The sequence below is a fragment of the Nicotiana tabacum genome, chromosome 6 (assembly GCF_000715075.1).
Source record: "Nicotiana tabacum cultivar K326 chromosome 6, ASM71507v2, whole genome shotgun sequence".
In the NCBI taxonomy this organism is placed as follows: Eukaryota; Viridiplantae; Streptophyta; class Magnoliopsida; order Solanales; family Solanaceae; genus Nicotiana; species Nicotiana tabacum.
The window spans coordinates 81,252,774-81,260,359 of record NC_134085.1 but is presented as its reverse complement, the minus strand read 5'-3'; positions in this window follow the sequence as shown (position 1 = coordinate 81,260,359).

The following is a 7,586-nucleotide window of genomic DNA, read 5'->3' as shown; positions in this document are numbered from 1 at the left end:
TGATATCGGGTGAAAGTCTGATTGTAAAGTGCCTTGTCCTGAAGCCACAAAAAAAGACAAGTTAGAGAGACAAAGGTCAAGGCAACCGAGGCTCGAGCAACAGGCAGGGTTCGCAAAGATTACCTGCTCGCAAAGCCTGCTCATCTCACCAAAGACGAGGGAAGCTTCAATCTTAGGGACTCCCTCGGGAACGGTTGGAAGCCTTTCGAGCACATCCCCGCCTTTGATAGGCATCCCCACATCGGGAGATTCTTTGTGCAGGGCATCTTGCACTCCTTTAGAAGATAGGGTCATTCCCTGAGGAGAATCAATCATGACCACGACACTGGCAGGGTCAGTCAGGACCATCCCTAATCCATTCAGGGCCTCAGAACAAGGCCCCTCCAAACCACCTAATGAAGGCGCCCCAGACCGAGGGGAACTCTGACCAACGACCAGCTCGGGGGCAGAACCCGATACTCCCTCAGTTGTCTCTCCGCCTCGAAGTTGGACAGCAACGACATCAGTCTCTGGCTTGGAAGCCACCATCTCTACGGCTCCAAGATCGGCCAGGTTTATCCCTCCCTCGGGCGCTATCAAGAAGCTATTTTCCTCCTCACCCTCAACTCGAGGGTTTCCCGCCATTTTCGGGGTTAGAGCTGCTGGGTCGGCCTTAGCTTCCTCCGCCTTAATCTTCTTAGATTCAGAAGGCCCGTCCAATGGATCCCTTTGTCTCTTCTTCCCTTCATCGGGTGCCAAATCACCCTTCCCGCCAGGTAATGCTCCCTTCATCAAGGGGACTTCTCCTAGACCTACACAAATCCAAAAGGTAAGCACAAGGAACGAGAGCGCTGCCAGTAGCGATTTAAGTTGAAAAGGATGATTACAATAAGGGTAGAGGCTCACTATGATCCTTAGCTTCCCACTGGGCCTGGGTTAAATCACGCCACACTCGCTCAACACACCGGAAAATCGGGACCAGGCGGCTGACCCAACCCGGGAGGTCCAGAACTGCACCAGGGTAAATTACTGCGGTTGGATTAGCAAGAAAATTTAAGTGCGTGGAAGAACGTATCCAAAGAGAAGCGAGGGAATGCTAGATAACATGTCTACTTACGTTCCACATTCCACCTCTCCAGAAACGTCATCTTTTCTGCCGGGATCATGTCAGAAGTCCTTACTTGGACAAAGCAGCTTATCCATCCTCCATTCCCGAGCTCCTTTGTGCAGGCAAAGAGGGCCCTCACGGCTCGGGAGGAGAGTTTGATTAGACCCCCATGGAAGAGACGGGGCTGTACATCCTGATTAGATGATCAAGGGTGAAGGGCACCTCCCCGATCATGTTCACGTAGTACCTGATCATGTAAACAACACGCCAAAATGAAGGATGAATTTGGCCAAGGGTCACTTGGCATAGTTGGCAGAAGTCGAGAATCACAGGGTCGATCGGGGCGAAGATGGCTCCACCGGCCCTAGAGTAAATGGATAAGTGTACACACTGAGAAAACCTGTTTTGTATGTCATAATATCCTCCTCCCAAGAAGGGATCTCCATAAGCACCACGTCCTCCTAGAGACAATCAGCTTTCACTTTCCGACATCTGTTATCGAGCTAATATACTGAGTCACGGGCTTACTGTGCCCCGGCTTCGAAGAAGGCCTCTCGACCTTAAAATTAGAAGCTATCGCAAAAGATCCTGGAATGCATTCTCAGCATGAAGAGGCATTGTCGCTTCACCTTTAGATAAAAGAGAAGAGGATAAGGCCACATTCTCCTAGGAAACAGAGGTAGAAGTTTTCACCATTGCTAGAAAATTTCAGGAGAGAAAGGGGAGTCGCGGTCCTAGGAAAGAACAAGGGTAAAGGGAGAAGAAACCTTTTTTGGGTTTTGGAAAAGTAATGAGTTAGGAAGAACAAGGAGGGCAGTATTTATAGAAGCCCCATGTGCGCATTGAAGGAGGCCAAGGGGCAGCTAACTGCCATAATCAATGCTGAGGCCTTCGAGGACTCCCTCGGGAACGGTTGGAAGCCTTTCGAGCACATCCCCGCCTTTGATAGGCATCCCCGCATCGGGAGATTCTTTGTGCGGGGCATCTTGCACTCCTTTAGAAGGTAGGGTCATTCCCTGAGGAGAATCAATCATGACCACGGCACTGGCAGGGTCAGTCAGGACCATCCCTTATCCATTCAGGGCCCCAGAACAAGGCCCCTCCAAACCACCTAATGAAGGCACCCCAGACCGAGGGGAACTCTGACCACCGACCAGCTCGGGGGCAGAACCTGATACTCCCTCAATTGTCTCTCCGCCTCGAAGTTGGACCGCAACAACATCAGTCTCTGGCTTGGAAGCCACCATCTCTACGGCTCCAGGATCGGCCAGGTTTATCCCTCCCTCGGGCGCTGTCAAGAAGCTATTTTCCTCCTCACCCTCAACTCGAGGGTTTCCCGCCATTTTTGGGGTTAGAGCTGCTGGGTTGGCCTTAGCTTCTTCCGCCTTAATCTTCTTAGATTTAGAAGGCCCGTCCAATGGATCCCTTTGTCTCTTCTTCCCTTCATCGGGGTACCAAATCACCCTTCCCGCCAGGTAGTGCTCCTTTCATCAAGGGGACTTCCCCTAGACCTACACAAATGCAAAAGGTAAGCACAAGGAACGAGAGCGCTGCCAGTAGCGATTTAAGTTGAAAAGGATGATTACAACAAGGATAGAGGCTCACTATGATCCTTAGCTTGCCACTGGGCCTGGGATAAATCACGCCACACTCGCTCAACATACCGAAAAATTGAGTCCAGGCGGCTGACCCAACCCGGGAGGTCCAGAACCGCACCAAGGTAAATTACTGCGGCTGCACTAGCAAGAAAATTTAAGTGCGTGGAAGAACGTATCCAAAGAGAAGCGAGGGAATGCTAGATAACATGTCTACTTATGTTCCACATTCCACCTCTCCGGAAACGTCATCTTTTCTGCCGGGATCAGGTCAAAAGTCCTTACTTGGACAAAGCAGCTTATCCATCCTCCATTCTCGGGCTCCTCGGTTCAGGCAAAGAGGGCCCTCACGGCTCGGCAACAGAGTTTGATTAGACCCCCATGGAAAAGACGGGGATGTACATCCTAATTAGATGATCAAGGGTGAAGGGCACCTCCCCATCATGTTCACGTAATACCTGATCATGTAAACAACACGCCAGAATGAAGGATGAATTTGGCCAAGGGTCACTTGGCATAGTTGGTAGAAGTCGAGAATCACAGGGTCGATCGGGGGCGAAGATGGCCCCACCGGCCCTAGAGTAAATGGATAAGTGTACACACTGAGAAAACCTGTTTTGTATGTCATAATATCCTCCTCCTAAGAAGGGATCTCCATAAGCATCGCGTCCCCCTAGAGACAATCAGCTTTCACTCTTCCGACGTCTGTTATCGAGCTAATATACTGAGTCACGGGCTTACTGTGCCCCGGCTTCGAAGAAGGCCTCTCGACCTTAAAATCAGAAGCCATCGCAAAAGATCCTGGAATGCATTCTCAGCATGAGGATGCATTGTCGCTTCACCTTCAGATAAAAGAGAAGAGTATAAGGCCACATTCTCCTGGGAAACAGAGGCAGAAGTTTTTTCCATTGCTAGAAAATTTCGGGAGAGAAAGGGGAGTCGCGGTCCTAGGAAAGAACAAGGGTAAAGGGAGAAGAAACCTTTTTTGGGTTTTGGAAAAGTAATAAGTTGGGAATAACAAGGAGGGTAGTATTTATAGAAGCCCTACGTGCACATTGAAGGAGGTCAAGGGGCAGCTAACTGCCATAATCAATGTTGAGTCCTTCGAGGGCTGCGTGTGTACCGTCCTTTGGCACCTTATGACTGCCGTCATCGCAAGAATATCGGAGGGGACAAGGGTTCAAGGTTGTTTCTTATCACTTTCACTCTAAGAAACACGGAGACTATATATGTACGGTGAAATCGGAGGGTCCAATTCCTCGTTATCGAGGCACCTTAGAAGATCATCTCGAAGCCTCGAGGCTTCAAGGCTACAATCAAATTTCCCCTTCGAGGTTCGTCAATACCCGACCTTGGGATAATGTCGACCAAAGCTATGGTAGGAGTGGGGAGTTCCCAAGTTACACAACTAGGACTGACAGAGCCTAGTGGACTACCCTAGCCCTGGATCAGGGTGTCATCTAGCTGTCCCATCTCTTTATCTTTGTAATAAATGTATTTTGTACTATGTTAGGATTCCCCTCCTATATAAAGGGGATCCTTGTCATCTTGTAAAGGCCTGTTGCTTTAGTTGCTCCACACGAAAATATACAAGAACATTTCATTTGCTCTCTAGCATATTTTCTTGATAATATTGCTTTCATTTAGTATCTTCATTATTGTTCTTCATTTATTACTTATCATTGGCCATAAAGAGCCTTCGTTGTTTTTATTATAACTGTTAGCCATACTCCAATCCCCTCTCGATAGCTCCCAGCCGAGCTCCGGAATCGACCTCGAGGCTCCCGAATCGACAAGCTCGAAGCCCCGACTACCAACCTATCGGTTTGATTATCACCTTATTCCTAATGCCCATTTCGTTTCTAAGTCTCACATACATAGCATCAACTGCTTAAAAACTAGCATACAAAGATCACGTATTTTTAGAGTCCCATAATCAAATTTAATTGTTATTATCATTTTCACGGTAAACAAAAGTCACAAGATTTGCATGTCCCGCCTTGATCCAAAAAGCTGAAGAAGAATGAACCAGTGGTTGCAGCTAACGAGCATCGAGATTCGGATCAGAGTCAGTAGGAAGAACCAGCCAAGACTCAAGATCAAGCTTTAGAAGATTTATAGATAGGAATCTTGTAACTCATAGTTAATAGGCTTAACTAGTTTAGCTTTTCATCTTTCATTTTAGTATAATAAGGAGCCTAGCAAGCAGAAACAGCAGCAACAACAACAACAGTGAAATCACAGTTTCTCGGTAGTCCCAGCTACCAAAACTTCTAGAACTACACCGACCTGATTCCTTTATAGCCAAGGATATGTAGGAAACCTCCGAAGCAAGGTTCGATCAGACTTTTTCCAAAAAATGCTTCCCATGGAGTTTCAAATGGGCAAAAATCGCTCGTAGTTGCTCATTTTATCTTTGCCCGAAAACTGTTCATGTTTTCGAGCAAAGAGGGGCAGCTGTGAGCATGTGATTTTTGCCCTATTAGAAATACTCCTACAAAATTAAAGAAAATAGAATTTTCCAAATTGTTATAGGATTTTTGTAGGATTTTTATTAATTGTTTGCATTTTTTGTGCATGTTTAATTTTGTTAAAATCATGAAAAATGCCCCAAAAATGTCAAAAATATCATGCATTGCATATTATATTTTGTGTTCATATCTTTGGGTTAATTTGTTAATTAATTACATTATTAAAATGAAAATCACAAAAAATATCATTCATTTTATATTTTTTTATCTTTTAATGGTAGATTAGTATTTTTCTCTTCATTAATTTAGGATTAACTAATTTTTGTAAATATTATAAATAGATAATTAGTTTGATTTTACAGATTAAATTAATTTAGGATTTAATTAAGGATTTTAACTAATTAAATAAAAGAAAAAAGGAAAAAACAAAAAAATTAAAAATAGGAGGAATATATTTTAGGTCTTGTTTCTTTTAAAATTGGGCCAATTCCTAAAATGGCCCAAATTAACTTTTAAGCCCCAGCCCAATCTTCCCTTTGCCCATTTTCCCTAAAATCCCTAAGATCTAACATCAGAAGACCTGGAAAAAAAATAACCGGACCTCCCCCTTGAAGAAGAGAGCAAAAACAGTGCTCTAGAGCTCTCTTTTCTTCAACGAAAAGCAGACCCCTCCTTCTCCTACGCTCAAAAAATTTAGCCGGCCACCCCTCCATCATCTCCAACCTATTTCTAAAGTTCTCAAATCTGGAAATTTCACAAGCTAAAAGTGATTCCAAGTTATTTTAGTTTCCATTCATCCATGTTGATTTTTTTTTTGAAATTCAAAGGCTTATCGAGCTGTGAAATACTCTCTAACTGCTTGATTTGCTGTGTTGCTATAGCTGAGTTCTGATTCGCTACTGTCCTGTACCTGAATTTGTTCATGTTGCATTTTTTAGTTAAAAGGTAAACTCAGAAAATTCTGTTGTATTTTTCTATATTCATTGATGATTGTACTCCTCTTTCCTGCTCAAGATCTGTTTAAATATTGATTCTGTGTTTGTTTGCTTATTGAATGATTTGGAGTTGTTTATTGGTGGGAAAATTTTATGTATCTGGAAATCAAAATGAAATTGACATGGATTCTTTCTTCTTCTGTTTGATGTGATGTATTAACATTTTGTCCTAAACTAAAAAGGGGCACAAAAAGACATGAAATTGGCTGTTACAAGCAGTAATGTTGTTAAAGGCTCGATAATGCCCAAGTTACGTGCCTTACCGAATTTTATCAGTCTATTTAATTAAAGGCCAACGATTGTTAGGTATGTGGCATGTCGAGTGGGAAATGATATATTCCCATTAAAGGTGTTAATTAACCACCAAATATTGTTCTTTAGATCCGTTTGTCATTTTGTATTAAGGTGGATGTTTCATTATCTTCTCTTTAATGCTAATCATGCTTCACCTTTTCATTTAGTACTAGCAAAACATATTTGTTTACTTTATTGGTTATTCCTTATTAAAGTCTTTATCTTGTTTTTTTTGTTGTACTTTACAAAGGTTTATGGTATTAATGGAAAGTGCTCATATTTGGAAAAAGACATGGCCAACAAGAAAGGTGTACACACCATTTCTTTTTTCTTTTCTTTTTTTTTCCGAAAATTTCTTTTATTTTTTATTTTTTCTGTTTCCTGTTGAGTGCTTTCAAGACAGAAGAAGAAGTAGGAGATTCTTAGACATGGCTACATGAGAATTGTTAAATAACCCAGTGGCCTGATACGCTCAAATTATACTTTAATTAAATAGTGTAAGATGGTCGGTGTCAAATATAATAACCCAACAAGGTTGGGGTCGAATCTCATAGGGAATAGGTGGGAAAAGGTTACTCGAGTAGTGTGCTACTTAACTTAGGCCGTAATTCTATTTGATTAATTATAACAAGAGTATGATATGAGTGTGATTTCAATAGAGAACTAATTGTAATGTTGAGAATGTAAATAATTAACTGTCGTATAACAGACATGCGGTCCGCATTCTTGTCAAAGCCATCGCATCCTCGAACCCTAGTTTTTAGGTAGTCGTCGCATCTTGGTTATGCGGTCAGCATTGTTGATTTGCGACCACATAGTGTTAGCACATTTTTAGCTTCAGCAACTTCCACAACGGGTTTGCGATCCATTATGCGGCCCGCAAACCTGTTATGCAGTCGCATAATGGACCGCATTTCTTGCATCTGATTTTGGCTAACAGACTGTTGGGCTATGCGGTTTCTCTGGGAAATATACGGCCTGCATGTTAGATTTACGGTCTGCATTGTTGCATCTGCAATCGCATTTTGCCATTTTCTTGTCCTTTTGCGGCTTTTTGCTTTCATTTCCATCTTCTTGGGCCCTTACACCTCATATACGGCAAAACATTAAAATTACATAAGTATACAAAATAATTACATTTAAA